We start from the raw sequence: 17414 nt of genomic DNA, 5'->3' as shown, positions 1-17414 counted from the left end.
AGCTAGGGGGCGGCGGGGGAGCCGCCCGCCAGGCCTCAGTTTACCTTCTTGTTAAGAGCTTCTAGGAAAGTTTGGGCTGCCTCCTCTCAAGAGAATCAGTGTCCCTTGTGGAGGTGGACCTGCGAGGTGAATGAAGGCCAGGCTACTAGGCCAGATGGGAATGGGGTTCCTTCTTCTTCAGTGTCCCCCCTTTCTGTCAGGTTCCAAAGTTCCAATCTTGGCTGCAGGAGCAACGGGCTCGGGACACTTAGAACCCTGATGCTGGGAAAGATGGAGGGCAGAAGGAGAAGAGGGCGACAGAGGATGAGATGGTTGGATGGCATCACCGATTCAGTGGACATGAACTTGGGCAAACTCCAGGAGATGGTGAGGGACAGGGAAGCCTGGCGGACTGCAGTCCATGGGATCTCGAAGAGTCGGACACGACTTGGCGACTGAACAACAACAAGCAGTCAGGGTCGGGGTGGATCTGAATCTTCTGGAGGTGTGAATTTTGCCTTAGACTTTCAGGAGTCATCAAAGCATCTTGAGATGAGGATTGCAATGAATCTGAAGAGGGCAAGCTGATCCAGAAGCTGACCCTAAAACCTGTCCCCTAAATTCCTCTCCAGGTCCAACAACATGAGCTGGGTCCTGGACACTCATCTCTCCCTCAGTGACCCTCACGTGGACCCTTGGCAGATAAGGGCACTGGGGCCTGGAACCTTCCCACTGGCTTCCCACGCCAGTCCCCAAAGCAGTAGAGAATAACTCAAGCTTACAGATGAAAGCTTGAGGCAGCCTCTGAGCAATTTACACACGTTCACACTTGCAATGAATCAAGTGCTTTTGAAATTCCCTTTTCACCAAAGGGCAGAGAGAAACCGAGAGGTTCTCGGCTTCTTAAGAAGCTGCACTCAGGCTCAGCCAGTCCACTGAAACAGGAAGCTCCAAGGCCTTGGAGTCAGGCCGACAGCTCCCCAATCCTGGCGCCCTCACTGAAGATGACCTTGGATGAATGACTCACCATCTCTAGTCTTCTATTTTCCCACGTGTAAAACGGGATTAGCAATATCTACCTTGTGAGATTACTGTGCCAGTTAGAAATAACGTAGACCTTTAACAAATGGCCATTCTGTTGTGTTGGTGTGATGTGAAAACAGCCTCCGACCAAGCAGATTCTGCTTGCTTCTGAGCCTGGAGAAGTGAATACTTCGATCACCTGCTCCCCCAAACCCAACTATCTCTTAGCGCAGCAGTCATCCTCCCTACATCAGGGGACTGAGCCCTTGGCACGCCGCTGGCTCCTCTGCACAGTCCTGTCCTGCGTGCACCCCAAGCCCTGGTCTTAGCGACCGGAGCCGGACCCTGAGACTCCCCAGTTGACCAGGTTTTCTAGGTTTACAGGTAGTAGCTTCAAGGTCCTGAGCACCCCAGTTGGCGTCTTCACATTTGGCCAGGATGTTGGAAGGAATTATGGTTGAGGTGAATGATGTAGCCTCTAACCTGAGTGGTCCCATTAACCCCTTCCATGCTGGAAGCCTGGGCTTGGATGGGTGGGGTGGGGGGGTTGGGGTTGCTAATTACTCTAATTACTCTAATTACTTCTCCTGCTCAGTCCCCTAGAGGCTTCAGAGTCTCCCAACCCTGACCCACACAGATCTCTGCAAGAGGGAGATTCCAGACACCCCTTAGCCCCACTCTGATGAGTGAGGCTTCCTGCGGCTGAGTGGCATCTGCCTCCTGCGCATAGTGGGAAAAGCGACCAACATTCTCCATAAGAAGACCAAGTGCCCCAGGACTTCCCTGGCCATCCAGTGGTTAAGACTCCAAGCTTCCAATACTGGGGGCGCAGGTTCTATCCCTGTTCAAAAGTTTTGTTTTAAAAAATAACACCCAAGTGCCCCAAATCAGTTCAGTTCTTCAGGCTCAGTCTTCTCATCTGTAAAATGGTCGTGGCACAATAGAAGCCCTCACACCTGCTAGTGCAGTTATAGGCACTAGATGAGTTATTTCTTATAAACAGCTTAGGACTATGTTTGGTGGGAAGGCAGATCTCCATAAATATTAGCTCTTATCCAGAACCCAGAACCAAGCAGAAGGCATGGGGTGAGCCAGGGCTGGGGGAAGGACACAGGTAACCTGGGTTCCAGGGACCCATGGGACATAGCAGATAGTGGTCCTGCCCACCCACCCCACCTTCCCTTCTTCTGCTGCTGTGTGTCAATGTGTCAAATTTTGTTGGCTTTAGGGCTTTTTTTTTTCTTTTTAAATAAACACGGGCTGCCTGAAAACCCTAATATTCTGGTTAAGTTTTGAAACAGCTCAGAAATCCCCTCCTCCTCTTGTGAGTCAGAGGCAGAGGCATTAAGCAGAACTGCCAGTGGGGTGATGCGCAGAACTGCAAAATAACAGCTGGGTAGCCCTGTGACCCCAGGGAGCTGAAATGGGGGCTCAAAAATATTAGGGTGCGCTGGCGTGGCACGAAGGCCGGAAGTCCCCAGGGGTAGGGGGTGGGGCACACTAAAGCCCCAAAGGATCGCCATGTCCACCCCCTGACGGAATCTGAAATAAAAACAACTCGGAACGGTTCAATTAGTGTAAGGAAGTCTCACAAGACTGGCTTTTCCCGGAACGGCGATTTCGATACTCGCCTGGAAATATCAAATCCTTTCCAAGTATTTTTCTTTTTTCTATTTTGGTGCCTTAAGCACGTGCTTGGGGAAGTGATGGGTAGTTTTCTCTTTCCAACCCAGCCCGCGCGCAGGGGTCTTCACCGACCCGCTCCGGGGAGCTTGCGTCCCGCTTCGCCCACCCATCCTCAGCTCGGCTCCGGAGCGGTGGGAGGAGGAGGGCGGGCTGCGGGGTCGCGGGGGGGTGGGGGGGGGTGGGGCGCCGCCCTGGGGACGGGGGCGAGGCAGCAGGGCGGGGTGGTGGGTCCGCGCGCCCGCTCCCCTCCCCCGGGCTCGCTGGGCCGAGTTGGGGAAGGCGGGCGGGCGGGGGTTTCGGAAAGCGCTTTCCATGCCCTGCCGGATCTGAGTCAAAGAGGGGGAGCTGGTTCAAACCGAAAGAATAATTCGGTTAGCCAAGGCCGCCAATATTTCTCTGGCGCCCAAATTATTGCTAGGCAGGGAGAGCCTGAGCCGGAGCATCGCTGGCCCCTCGGGCCTCGCTGAAAGCCCCGGCCCCCCACCCCCACCATAGTTCCTCTTTCTTCCCAGAAAAAGGACCAGGGGGCACGCCCGCCTCCTCCAGGCCCACAGGCTCCGCCAAGTCCCCAGGGCCATCCAGACCCTCCTGAGGTCCGGAGGATCGGGGGCGGGCACAGATGAGTGAGACCTCGCTCACCTGCCCTGGTCGGCCCTTCTCAGGTGGATCAAGAGGTCCCTTGTGCCTCTGAGCCTTTGCACCCTCTGTTCCCTGTACTGTTCCCTCCCCATCAGCCTGCAAATTCTTGCACATCCTCCTAGGGGTAGAGATGTGAAGCTTTTCAGACAATTTTCTGGAAGTCTCATATTGACACTCCTGGGGCCTCTACCAGGTCTTAGAACAGGCCTGGCTTCCCATCATAGAGACCTGCTTGAAACCAACTTGAAAAGAACCCCCAAGTAGGTTCAAAATTCCCCACACAGGCCCCCATGCCTCGATTTCACTCCCAGGCATCTTTGCTTAACAGGGCTCACCCTCTGGCCAGCATCCCTAGTGGACCCAGTGAGGCCCAAATTACCAAGGTTTTTTGAACTGACCTTAATAGGGAGAGAAACATTGATCTATATGTAGGAGCTAATGATTTTCTTTTTTTTCAGGTGGGCCTCCCAGTGAGGAGCGGGCTACGGAGGGCCCAGGGGTTCTTCATGGATTCTGACCCCTCAAACTCAGCTTCCCCAACCTTTGCAGTCACAGAGACTCTCTGGCTGGACCCGAGTTCGTTCTGACCTTAGGACAGGTGTGGAAAGGAGATGCTGATGGCTCATCTTCCTGGGCGACCCGCGACACCTGGCCTGGGCCTGCTGGCTGCACTGCTGCCTCAGCCCAGCTCATTGATTCAGCAGAAAATTCGCCCTGTAAGCAGGACCGTGGTGAGCTCCCAGGCAGGGCCAGCTGGCCTTATGCGGAAGAGCTCTGTAGACAGCCAGATGACTGAGGCATAGAGGACACATCACACGGGGACAAGCAGAGAACATGTTCAAGGTCAAGGGGTATGCGGCGTCAGCGGGGCCTATGAAAAGGACACAGATCCCGCCCCACCCCCACCCCAAGGCTCACAGCCTAGGCTGGCAGAGAGGGGTCAGCATGGCCACTGACCTGTGAGAGCCTGGCATTAACCTGGCATTAGCCACGGTGGTACTGTGTTGGGGGAAATTCTGAGGTCCCTGCACTCCCTTTTGGAATGTCGTGCTCTGGCCAGCAGTGGAGACACGCACGTGGACATCAGCACGTCCAACATGCTCCCCCGTCAACCGTCGGCCCACCTCTGTGCCAGGGAGCATCTTTCCTCTGTGTTTAGCGGTCACTGTTTCAGACTAACTCTAACCCCAGGAAAAGGAAGTGGAGATCAAGGGTGGCTGAGAACACCAGGCTGTCTGCCAACTGCAGGGTGGGGGCTGCCCCCAGCCCAGGAAGTCTTATGGAGGGAGGAGAGACATATTCTCAGGGATCACTTCCTGTGGATGCTCCCACTTCCAAGGGCACTCTGGACAGGGAAGCCTCCCAAAGGGCAGGGCTCTGGGACCATCACTGAACTCCCTGAGGTTTCTCTCTTGCCTGGGGAGGGGCTGGCTGGACGTGGAGGCCTTGGGTAAATAAGGCCCAGAGAAGTTTTATCTCAAGGCTCCCAACAGTTTTTGCTTTGTTTTTCTCATTGTCAATTTGGGAGAAAAAAAAAAAAAAAAGGTGGGGGGAGAGTTCTGTATAAAAATCTAGATTTCAGACTTCTCTTAAAATCAGATCTGCCTCACCAGTCAAGTGGCCTGCCCCCTCCACCATCAGGTGGACCCTCTTGTTCCCTCAGCCACTGGACGCCTCCCCACTCTGAGGCCGTCTGTCATTGGGCTCTGTCAGTGTTATCTACCAGGCCCCAGAGGGATTTGAGGGTGGCCACCCCCTGAACGTGGCCTCTGTGTTATAGAAGACCTGGCTGGTCTCCGAGGTGTGGCTTTTGTTTACAGCTTCTCGGGTTCTCTCGCGGCAGCACGCAGGCCCCGCGGCCCCGCGGCATGTGGGACCTTATTTCCCTGACCAAGTATCGAACCCTCATCCCCTGCATTGCAAGGCAGATTCCTAACCACTTGACCACAAGGGAAGTCCCTGGTCTTTGTTTTCAGCCGTGCTGTTGCGCAGGGAAGTAACTGTTCATCCCGAAGGGCGAAGAGGGCCCTGGCTGCCGAGAGAAAGCTGGGAGCCTCTCCATTTTAAGGAACTGAGGACTTGGATGTAAGATAGGGGTTCTGCGTTCTGGTACATTCTGGGGTGCTTCTCTGGCCTGGCTCCATTTTGATAGGGTTTTATATTTTTAAAGGGTTGTAAAAAAAACAACAAAAAAACCCAAAACACAAGCAAACAAAAATGAAGACTATGTGGCTGAGATCGAAAGCCCCAAATATTTATTATCTAGCCCTTTTTGTTACAAGCTTGCTGAGTCCTGGTTTTACAGATGGGAAAACCAAGCTCCAGAAAGGGAAAGTGACACGCTCAAGGTCACAGACAATGCAGGAGATGCAGGAGACACGGGGTCATCCCTGCGGGGGGATGATCCCCTGGAGGAGGACATGGTAACCCACTCCGGTATGCTTGCCTGGAGAATCCCATGGACAGAGGAGCCTGGCGGGCTACAATCCATGGGGGCGCAAAGAGTCGGACACAACCGAAATGACTTAGCAGTAGCAAGACCATACAAGAGATGGGTGACTGAGCTCTGTCTGTGCCGATGTTTCCTGCTTTTCCTTCAGTCTTGTAGTGAGCCCAGGGAGGTGCTCCGTCAGCCCCGGGCCAGCCGTCTGTGAGCTCAGGGCTTGGAGGGGGTGCCAAATGGACGCTTGTGCCCTTGATGGTGGCCGTTTCCTGACAGTTGCTTTTACAGAGCTATGTTTTGTTACCTTTTACCTGGGGATCTCCAAGCACACGACTGAATTCAGAGAATATAGTTGCTGGTTTCTGTACATTTTCCCTCCTGTGGTCTGGCCTGTTCATCAAGAACTCTATGAATCAGAAAATTCAAGTGCGTGCAGACACACACAGGCATGCGTGTGGAAGGGAAATGACTTTTCTGGGTAACTGAGGGTTAACTGGAACCCTGTGTTCTTCTGCTTTGTTGAATTTTTTTTTTTTCTACAAATGATGAGCATTTCCCCAACTGAGTATTTTGAAAAGTTCCACCACTTTCTAAATATGTGACCTTGGTCAAGTTACCTAACCTCAGTAACCTCAGTTTCCTTATCTGTAAAAATGCACCGAACGCCGCCTCTCTAGGTTGTGAAAGGCACTAGAAAGAGGAGTGTGTGCCTGAGCGATGGAGGCGCCAGCATTGTAGTTACTGTTCTTAGTGGGTCAGCGGAGCCGTCAGGCTGAGGCTCTTCGTGGGTATTTAGCATTATGGTTTGGAATCCGCTGTGCCTTTTGTACATGTTGACATGGAGATTAGCCAGAATTGGCATTCATCTGCAATATCTACCCAACTTAAGTCCTCCCAAAGAGATGGTTTTTCTTATGATTTGCTGCTTTCTCATAAAAGCCGGTGCCTGCAACGCACCAAGGACTCTTGTTCTGTCGGGACCTGAATGCTGTCTTTACCTGGGAAATGTTTCCAGATAAAGGGCTTGGCTGGGGCTCAATGTTCCAGGTGTTCCATCACACCCCCATCCTTTCCCATCCTCCCTACACAGAAGCCAGGCCGTGGGCCGAGGGTAGCCGGGAAACAGGGACTGGGGAGGCTCCGCGGACCACTGAGAAGGCAGGAAGCCCTTGTGGGGGGAGGCCTGGGCAGGTCCTAGATTCTCAGCAAGTGTAGGGGTGCGGGGAGCAGTGGGGGGTCAGGTGGGCCTCTCGGCCCAGTGCGTTCTGGGAAGCTTTTTCTGACCGGCCCTCAGATTGAGGGGTGGAGGGGCTGCCCTGAAGAGGGCCGCCCACAGAAGCCTCAGCCCCACAGGCTCACTCTTGTTGTTTCTGGAGGAGAAGGCGGCAGCTGCAGATGGGAGGGCAGCCTCCGGGCACGCCGCCCTGCAGGGCCCTCCTCCCTCTGGTCCGACCTCTGCTGCTCCGGCCACTGGCCCCTCAGGACGAGGCTGAGGGGGCTGCCGGTGCGGAGTCGGGGGGCTCAGTGGGTCTCTCAGCCCAGTGCACTCTGGGAAGACAGCACCCACGAGGGGACTGAGCTCAGAGTGCGATCAGCCCCAGCCCGGCCCCTTGCTGTGTGGCCCTGGACATGCCCCTCAGCCTCTGGGCCGCACTCTCCTCTCCTGTGAAGAGGGAATCCTTCCCTCCGGGTGTTGACGTGAAGACAGTGAGATTAGTGTGTGAGAAACGAGCTTCGCGTGGGTCTCTCAGCTTACAGCCTGCCCTCTTCTCAGGGCTGGCAAGCTGCCTCTGGCATGGGTTTGGTTTCTGGGCTGTAGACAAAGGTTTTCCTCGGTCCTCATCTCTGCTCCGTCCATCCAGCGTCCCCCTTCTCCTCCCACCACTCAGCTCAGGCTGTCCCGGCCTCTCCACCTCTCTCTGCCCCCACGGCCCACCTGATGGCATTGGTGTAGATTTCAACTTCTGTTGACCCCACAGCGCGCTCACCACCCAAAGTTCAGTTTCCGCCTGTCCCCATACAGCTGACCCCCTCACCCATTTCACTTAAACCTCCCACTGCCCTTGGCTTCCCCTCTGGTTCCCTCTGGTAAATACTACCCTATTCTATGTATCTACATGTTTCTGTTTGGTTTGGTTTATTCATTTACTGTGTTTTTGTTGGTTTGTTTTTAGATTCCACATAGGAGTGAAATCATATGGTATTCGTTTTTCTCTGTCTATTTCACTTAGCATAATATCTTCGAGGTCAACCATGTGTTGCAAATGGCAAGACTTCATCTTTTTTAATGGCTGAGTAATATTCCACTGTGGGGCTTCCCTGGTGGCCCAGGGGTAAAGAATCTACTGGTAAAGATGCAGATTTGATCCCTGGGTCAGGAAGCTCCCCTGCAGAAGGAAACGGCAACCCTCTCCAGTATTCTTGCCTAGGAAATCCCATGGACAGGCGTGCCTGGTAGGTTACAGTCCACGGGGTCGCAAAAGAGTTGGACATGGCTTGGTGATGAAACAACAATAACAAAACAATACTCCATTGGACGCATAAACCATTGATCTATCCATTCATCCATTGATGTGCACTTAGGTTGTTTCTTGGCTATTGTGATTAATGCTTCATTGAACACAGGGGTCGCATATGTTTTAGAATTAGTGTTTTTGTTTTCTCTGGATAAAAACCCCAAAGTGAAATAGCCAGATCGTATGTTAGTTCCATTTTTAACTTTTTAAGGAAACTGCATATTGTTTTCCATAGTGGCTGCACCAATTTACGTTCTCAGCAATAGTGCAGGAGCGTTCCCTTTTTTCCTACATTCAGTTCAGTTCAGTCGCTCAGTAGTGTCCGACTCTTTGCAACCCCATGAACTGCAGCACGCCAGGCCTCCCTGTCCATCACCAACTCCTGGAGTCCACCCAAACTCATGTCCATTGAGTTGGTGATGCCATCGAACCATCTCATCCTCTGTTGTCCCCTTCTCCTCCTGCCCTCAATTTTTCCTAGCCTCAGGATCTTTTTAAATGAGTCTGCTCTTCACATCAGGTGGCCAAAGTATTGGAGTTTCAGCTTTAACATCAGTCTTTCCAATGAACACCCAGGACTGATCTCCTTTAGGATGGACTGGTTGGATCTCCTTGCAGTCCAAGGGACTCTCAAGAGTCTTCTCCAACACCGTAGTTCAAAAGCATCAATTCTTCTGCACTCAGCTTTCTTTATAGTCCAACTCTCACATCCATACATGACCACTGGAAAAACCATAGCCTTGACTAGACGGACCTTTGTTGGCAAAGTAATGTCTCTGCTTTTTAATTTGCTGTCTAGGTTGGTTATAACTTTCCTTCCAAAGAGTAAGCGTTTTTTAATTTCATGGCTGCAATCACCATCTGCAGTTTGGAGCCGAGAAAAATAAGTCAGCCACTGTTTCCACTGTTTCCCCGTCTGTTTGCCATGAAGTGATGGGACCAGATTGACTCTTCTTTATCCTGCCTGGGATTCAGTGTGCCTCTTCCGTCTGAAGATTCATGCCTTTGTTTAATCCTAGAAATTTTTCATTCATTATTTCTTTGAATATTGCAAATGTTATTCCTGGTCCATTCTTTCTGATTTTTCTCTTCTACAACTTCTGTTTGTTATATATTGAACCATATCATTTCATCGTCTGTCTCCACCTTTCTTTCGAATGTTCTCATCCTTTGACGGAATGTTGCATTCTGATTAATTTTCTCAGATTTGTCTTCCAGTTAATCCAGCTATGTCTAGCCTGCTGGCTTGTCCATCCATTCCCTTTACAAATTCAATGTCTATGTCTTTCATTTCCTTGCTCCCTTTTCAAATGTTTCATCCTTTTCAAATCTTTTTCATAGTATCCTTCTCCTTCCCTATCATTTTTATTCCTCCCTTTGTATGTTTAAGTATTTTAACATATCATTATGATCTCTTTCAGCTTGTCCTGTTACCCTAAGTTCTCAGAGATGATTTTTCCATTTGCTGTATTTGCTGACTCTCCTTCACAGTAGATAGTTTTCTTGTGTGTAATTTAATTGGTGTTTTTGAACTCATCTTCAGTGAGATTATTTTGCTCTGTGGGAGTCCTATGTGTCCTGGGCTGTGAAAATGGCCTCAGAGATCTATTTTTGTATTTTTTCATGCTAACTGTTCCAAGGGCTCATTAGAGTAATTTTTAAAAAATTTATTGAGGTATTATTTCTTTATCTTTATGCAACTTTTAATTTTATTTTTAAGTTTTTGGCCATGCTGCAATGTATGCAGGGTCTTAGTTCTCAGACCCCTAGGGAAATCTTTTTTATGTTTATTTTTCGACTTGGGAACTCTTTGCCCCATAGAGAATATAAATTTGGATGCCACCTCCATGGATAGTTAGAGTTTTCAGTTCTGGTCTTTCCTAAGCATCTTTTCTCCCACCCAGAGCCATAAACCAGAACAAGATTCACTGTCCGTTCCCTAAATTGGTGGGTAGATTATTTCCTGATGGCAGCCTTTTCAGGGTTCTAGCTCATATAGCAATCTCAGTTCTCTTTCTTCTTCTTTTTAAAATATTTATTTACTTATTTGGCTGTTCCAGGTCTTAGTTGCAGCATCTGTGATCTTTGGTTGCGGCATGTGGGGTCTAGTTCCCTGACCAGTGATGGAACCCTGGCCCCCTGCATTGGAAAGCATGACCTCTTGGCCACTGGACCACCAGGGAAGTCCCCTGTTTCTTCTTAAGGCCATACTCTTGACCCTGAGTGGGTGTTGAAACTTCAGCCCCTATCATTAGGCCCATGGTCAAGGTCAAAGCTCAACTCTGATTTCAGGTCCTCTCTATACACCCAATACCTGGGTTTTCCCCCACCCTTTTTTCAAATTCTACTGTGGTTCTAATGTCCACTCTGAATTTCTCTGTGTTTTTTGGGGGAGGAGTGTCAGTGTTATTTCCATACATGATGTTGCCAGAATCTGAAAGTAGTGGTCATGAACTTTAGCAGAGCCCCTTGGGGACTGGGGGGGCGCTGGGGAAATTAGTCTTGGGGGTTATATCAGTTCAGAGGGATAGCTGAACATCTCTGCTTCAGAAATAAACAGAGACCACAGGTGAGGAGAAGTGGAGAATAAAGGGCCTGGAGGTGTGAAGGAAGGTCGAGGCTTATAAAGCCAGGAATGGGGAGAAATCCCAGGGGAGAAACAGGACCTTGAAAATAGTGGTTGGTTGGGTTCTGATTTAACTTCGTTCTCTGTGCTGAGTGACACTGTGGATCCCCCTCCCCATCACACAACTTCATTGTTAGAGCTTATCTGGGGTGTGCTGGGTGGGCTGCAGGGAAGAAAACCACCATGGGAAAGGAGACCAGAGAGGCAATTTTGGCAGAAGGAGGCATCAGCCAAGAAACAGTGGGCAGAGAAGGGAGGCCTTTGTTAACCTCTCCAGAGTCCCTGGAGCCTTTGAGGGGAGGCACTGGATTCGCCTCTGGTACTAAAAGGCTAAAAGGAGGGCTCAGGCTTTTTACTTCAGCTCCGAGGACCACACCCCACTGGGTGAGGCCTGGGGGAGCTCACAGACAGGCCCCACACTCAGAGCAACTCCCACAAACACGGGACCCACCCAAAGACGTGGCACCTCAATTATCTAGAAGTCTGAGTTTGTTTGTTTTTAAGTCTCCTTATCTATCTGGAACAGACCTGCAAACAAGGAAATGTGGTTAAAAAATACATGCTGCCAGGTACATGTACTGATTTTTTTTTTTAATATTTCACTTGATAATAGAATTTATTGTACACATTTCTACTTTGGAAAATTGTCATTCTTTTCAGATTTTTGGGTGTTTGTTTTGGCCACAGCATGTGCCACACAAGATCTTAGTTCCCCTACTGGGAATCAAACTCAGATCCTAGGCAGTGAAAGGGACCTAATCACTGGGCCACCAGGGAACTCCCTATATGTACTGAGCTTTTGCCCATTTTTCAAATGTCTCTGGGACATTTATTCAGGAAACTGAAAGTGAAAATCAGTCGTGTCCGACTCTTTGTGGACTGTAGCCCACAAGGCTCCTCTGTCCATGGGATTCTCCAGGCAAGAATACTGGAGTGGGTAGCCTTTCCCTTCTCCAGGGGATCTTCCCAACCCAGGGATCGAACCCAGGTCTCCCGAATTGCAGGCGGATTCTTTACCATCTGAGCCACCAGGGAAGCCGTCAGGAGACTAGTTATCTTTATTTTAGAATTAATAAAAGGGTGGAGAACTTAGGAATCAGTTCTGGTTTAACCTCTACTAGTTAGTCACACTTGAGCCTCAATTTCTGCATCTGAAACACACCCAAGGCGCACAGCCAGTGGTGGCCGAGACCTGACTCCGCGTTGCCGACGGCACTCAGGTATCCTGTGCACTTAGCACAGGGCCAGCACGTCAGAGGCCCGGGAAGTGTCTGCTGACTGTCCTGCTGAAAGACTCAGTGAGCTGATGAAGGTCTTGGAGAGGCCACACGTGGGGGTGGGCACGGGGGGCTGGTCCCCACTCGCAGGTGGGAGAGTGAAGTGCAGGGTGGTGCCCGGAGCACTTGCTCACACTTAGTCACCCCAAGACCCACCTCCGCCCCCGCCAAAGTCAGCGCTCAGGACAAGCGAGACCCCTGGAAACAGAATTTGAGGACCTGTCTTCCTTGCATATGTTTTCACACATAATCAGGAGCTGAGAGAGGCAGCAAAAGTCAGTGGGTGCACGGCCCAGGGGGACAGACACCCAACTGTTAACCCCTTCATCCCCGGAGGATGGATCAGTTCTTATCTTGCATCTGGAAGCTCAAGGGGAGGGTGGAGAGTCCCCTAGGAGACAGAATAGGCTGGAGCCCACTCTGGTGCCGGACATCTGGGGTCGTGTCTCTGCCGGGGTGGAGGGAGCACCAGGGGGCCTGAAGGGTGGTCACCCCTTGTCTGAGGACTGTGCCCACGGCCCAGGCAGTGGACGCAATGACAAGGGCCAACATGAGCAATGACAGTGGGCAAAAGCTCAAAAGAGTGGAAAATATCTTTTTAAAAAATATATATATATTGATTTATTCTTTTTTTATCTGGCTCGCCGCTCTTAGCTGTGGCACACAGGATCTAGTTCCAGGGCCTCCTGCACTGGGAACTTGGAGTCTTCGCTGAGAGACCACAGGGGAAGTCCCAGAAGAAAGACATTTCTTACTTTCTGTGTTATTTCGGCTTTGGTGTGGGGCCAGAAGACCCTCCGAGGGAAACTTGTTCTTCTGAAAAGCTCTGGAACGTGTCTTCCTGGCCAGCAGAGGGCGTTCTCAGCCACACCGACTCCCCGCCCCGCCCACCTGCACCCCCACCCTCACAGTGGATACACGTGGCCACGGACCCAGGAGACGCGTGGGCAGGGTGCACCGTGCTCGGCAGGGGTTCCTTGGGCAAAGCGCTCTCCTCCCTTCGCCCTGTGCTCCTGGCTGCCGCCCCCTCTTACCCTGCACCCTGTGACCGCTCCTCTCCCTCCAGTATTCCTTCTCTCCTATGGTAACAGCCGGCCCCCACTCCTAGTTGGACACAGAACTGTCCAGAATAAAGGCTATCTTCCTAGGCCCTGTAGTTGGATGTGGCCAGTGGGATATGAGCTGGAGTAAGGGCCTGTGTGAACCTTCCTGTTGTTCACTCGCTCAGTCGTGTCCGACTCTTTGTGACCTCATGAGCTGCATCACACTAGTCCCTGTCCTTCACCATTTCCCAGAGCCTGCTCAAACTCATGTCCATTGAGTTGGTGATGCCATCCAACCATCTCATCCTCTGTTGGCCCCTTCTCCTCCTGCCCTCAATCTTTCCCAGCATCAGAGTCTTTTCAAATGAGTCAGCTCTTCGCATCAGGTGGCCAAAGTATTGGAGTTTCAGCTTCAGCATCAGTCCTTCCAATGCATATTCAGGATTGATTTCCTTTAAGACTGACTGGTTTGATCTCCTCGCAGTCCAAGGGATTCTCAAGAGCCTTCTCCAGCACCATAGTTCAAAAGCATCAGTTCTTTGGTGTTCAGCCTTCTTTATGGTCCAGCTCTCACATCCATACATGACTACTGGAAAAACCATAGCTTTGACTAGGACAATAATAGAATGGGAAAGACTAGAGATCTCTTCAAGAAAATTAGAGATACCAAGGGAACATTTCATGCAAAGATGGGCTCAATAAAAGACAGAAATGGTAGGGACCTAACAGAAGCAGAAGATACTAAGAAGAGGTGGCAGCCTTCCTGGCTCCGCCCTAGAAAGGAGGGGGCACGCCCGTGCCCCATCTGAGCCCTTTCCTCCTGCTGCTGGCATGTGGCTCCCGGGAAGGCACTCTGGCCATGTGGAGGAGACAGGACCCCAGCGAGGAAGAGTACGTGTCAGAAGCGGCCTGGCCCAGGATTTCCCTGGTAGTCCAGTGGTGAAGGCTCCTCACTTCCACTGCCGAGGGCATGGACTCGTTCCCTGGTTGGGGAACTGAGATCCCACATGTTGTGGGGCATGGCAAAAAGAAACAACAGACACGTGGGCTGGCTCATGATGGTTCACAGAGTGGAAGTCCCCTTCCCCTTGGACTTGGAAGGAAATGGAACGTATCTTAAGCAATTCTGAGCCTCTCTCACAGCCTATTGGACGCAGCTGCCCCCTGACTTCTGCCTCCACCCCTGGCCTCGGACCTGCTCTCCAGCCACTGACCTCCTTCCCCACAAACCCGATGGCCCCTTCCCAGCTGTCATCCCACCTGACCCCTGATTGAGCCTGGCCACCTCCAGTTCCCCCCTCTGGGCTCATCTTTAGCTTCTGGATGCCAGGCTCCTCCCCCGTCTCTGATGCTCCTCTCCATGTCCTTTGAGGGCCCTTATTCTGTGCTGGTCCCTGACACGTTGGTCTTCCCAAATGCCGTCTGGGGTCACTTTGGGGATAAGGGCTAGACTGATAAGCGACTAAACCACCACTATCTACCAGACTCCAAGTCAGATATTTTCTCCTGGTTGGACATTGCCCATACCACACGCTGAACTTGTGCAAATGTTTGTGGGCCACTGCTCCACTCATGACGGTGGGCTGGACCTCTCCCTCTGCCCCACCAGTTATCTTTCTCAGTTTCCCAAACCGGGCTCCTTAGAATCATCTCTATGGGGCTCACGACTGGCCCTCACCCTTCAGCTCATCTGTGTCCTGGCGCACACACAACTCCTTTTCCAAGCCAGCGGCTTGGGCTGGCGGTGCCCCTGCCTGGGAGATCCGCCTGAGCCCGGGGCTGCCCTGGCCGTGCTGGGTCCGGGCTCCGCGGGGCCCTGCAGATGCAGAGAACCGGTGCCTCACTCCTCAGCGAACTCGGCTGGGGCCCGGGGACCCTGCCCTGCATCAGGAAGACTGTTGGGCAGGCTCAAGACCCCAAGAAAGGCCCTGATGTCCCTCCAGCGAGGAGAGAGCTGCCCCTTTAATGGTGAGAGCTGCTGTTTACTGGCAGAGCTGTTGCCGAGGCTAAGCACTCACCCATTCCATCCTCCTGTCAGCCCCCGAGGGGGGTTCTTCATTCCCACCTTGCAGCTGAGAAAGCCAAGGCTTAGGAAGGCAAGCAGCTAGTCCAAAGCTTAACAGCTGTTAGGCGGCAGCTCTGTCCGGCTCCAAAGAGTGTGCGCTTACCCTCACCCACTCCCTTGTCCTCCCTGCCTAGTAACTCTGGAGGCTTTATCAGATTTCCCCTGCTCGACCCTGCAGGCAGATGTGAGATTGCTGCGGGCAGATCTCACGCACAGCTGGAGAACTGGTGGCTCCTCCAGGTGAGTCCCCAGCACTGGCCTCTGGCTTCTACTTCTGCCTGGATCCTCAGGTGCCCTCGAGCCATCTGACCTGAAGGGTCACCTACCTTGAGCTCTGTTGTATATCTTGAACTCACCGTGTCCCTCCCCTGGTAGCTGGCAGTGCCTCCGCTTTCCCGGGCTCCGTCCTGTCCTCGTCGCCTTCCTCTTGCAGTCCCCGGCTCATCACCCGCTGACAGCTCTCTTTCCCCGCTCTCAGCCCTCTGTTGTCCTGACTTTGGGTAGTTGCTTCTGTTTGAATCTCTCCCCAAAGGAAATTGCTCCAGACCCTTCACCCAAACTCCTGTTCGGAATCCTTTAGCGAGTCCCTGTTTTCTACAGAATAAAGTCCATACCCTCCTTAGCGTGGCCTCTGTGAGCTAGTTCCCTGCTCTCGCCTCTCTCCACACACTGGAGGACCCCTGCCCCACTGTCCCTGGGCTGGACAGTGCTAGCTGCCCATATCCTCCTTCTTCTGTTTTTAAATTTTTATTTATTTATTTTTAATGGAAGGATAATTGCTTTACAGTATTGTGTTGGTTTCTGCCAACCATCAACATGAATCAGCCATAGGTATACATATGTCCCCTCACCTTTGAAACTCCCTCCTCCTCCCTCCCCATCGCACCCCTCTAAATTGTTACAGAGCCCCGGTTTGAGTTCCCTGAGTCATAGGGCAAATTCTCATCCACTATTTTGCATTAGATAATGTATGTTTCCATGTTATCCCCACCATACATCCCTCCTTCTTCCCTAATAATAGAACCCTGTGTTTATCTGCTCCCTCAATAAAGACTGCATCTCTCAGTTTTCCTTGCAGCTTTTTGTGGCCACATGACAAAATTCTGGCCAATAAAGTGTCAAGAAAAGCGTTACATAAATCCTCCCATATGTCAACTTAACAAGGAGCTGATGTAGCTGAGAGGAATGCCTTGGGGAACTTTCCCCTTCCTGCTACCTGGAATGCTGATGTGCTGGCTGGAGCTCCAGCAGCCTTTTTGATCCAAAAGTGACCTTGAGTATGAAGGCTATCGCTAGAAGAGTGGAGAAGAAAAGTAGAGAGAACCTGGGTTCCTTATGGTCATAGAGGTGTCACAATTACCCCAGACTGCTTACTTGCAACTTATTTGGTGTGAAAAAGGGATGAACACCTCTCACTCAAGCCACTATTCTTTTGGGTATTCTGTCATATGTAAGCAGTCCTAATTTTAATTGATACAACCAGAGAGCAGTGTGTGTGCACAATTACATTTCTATGCCTTTACATATGTGGTTTCTTTTTCCCAGACTGCTTTTCTTTTCCCTATTGCTGTTTAAAGTCTAATGATCTTTCAGGGATCAATTTTTAATATCTGTTGCTCTGAAAAATCACCCATTTCATGTGCATAAGAGCTCCCCACTGAACCCTGGTTTTCCCAACCCTCAATCTGGCTTTCTTGTAGCACTTCTTTAAGTCTCAGGGTGTACTTGAATTAACTAAAGGTCAGGTACTAGGTTTTCTTAATTCTCTGGTCAATTGGAAAAAAAGAACAGTGCTTGGCACTTAGTAGTTCAGTTCAGTCGCTCAGTCGTGTCTGACTCTTTGTGACCCCATGGACTATAGCACACCAGGCTTCCCTGTCCATCACCAACTTCTGGAGCTTACTCAAACTCATGTCCATTGAGTCGGTGATGCCATCCAACCATCTCATCCTCTGTCAGCCCTTTCCCCTCCTGCCATCAATCTTTCCCAGCATCGGGGTCTTTTCCATCAAGTCACTTCTTCAAATCAGGTGACCAAAGTATTGGAGCTTCAGCTCAACATCAGTCCTTCCAATGAATATTCAGGATTTATTTCCTTTAGGGTTAACTGGTTTGAT

General features: G+C 51.2%; 1 long non-coding RNA gene across 1 annotated transcript; it reads left to right on the top strand.

The window, feature by feature from the left end:
- The first annotated feature begins 2426 nt into the window (after positions 1-2426).
- On the top strand, positions 2427-6738 carry LOC139037498 (uncharacterized). The gene is made up of 2 exons (XR_011490361.1): positions 2427-2657; positions 3786-6738. It is a non-coding gene; the product is annotated as an uncharacterized lncRNA (long non-coding RNA).
- Positions 6739-17414: the final 10676 nt, after the last annotated feature.

The sequence above is a fragment of the Odocoileus virginianus genome, chromosome 2, assembly GCF_023699985.2.
Source record: "Odocoileus virginianus isolate 20LAN1187 ecotype Illinois chromosome 2, Ovbor_1.2, whole genome shotgun sequence".
NCBI lineage: Eukaryota > Metazoa > Chordata > Mammalia > Artiodactyla > Cervidae > Odocoileus > Odocoileus virginianus.
The sequence above is the reverse complement of the archived record's forward strand: the minus strand, read 5'-3'. Positions and strand labels throughout refer to the sequence as shown.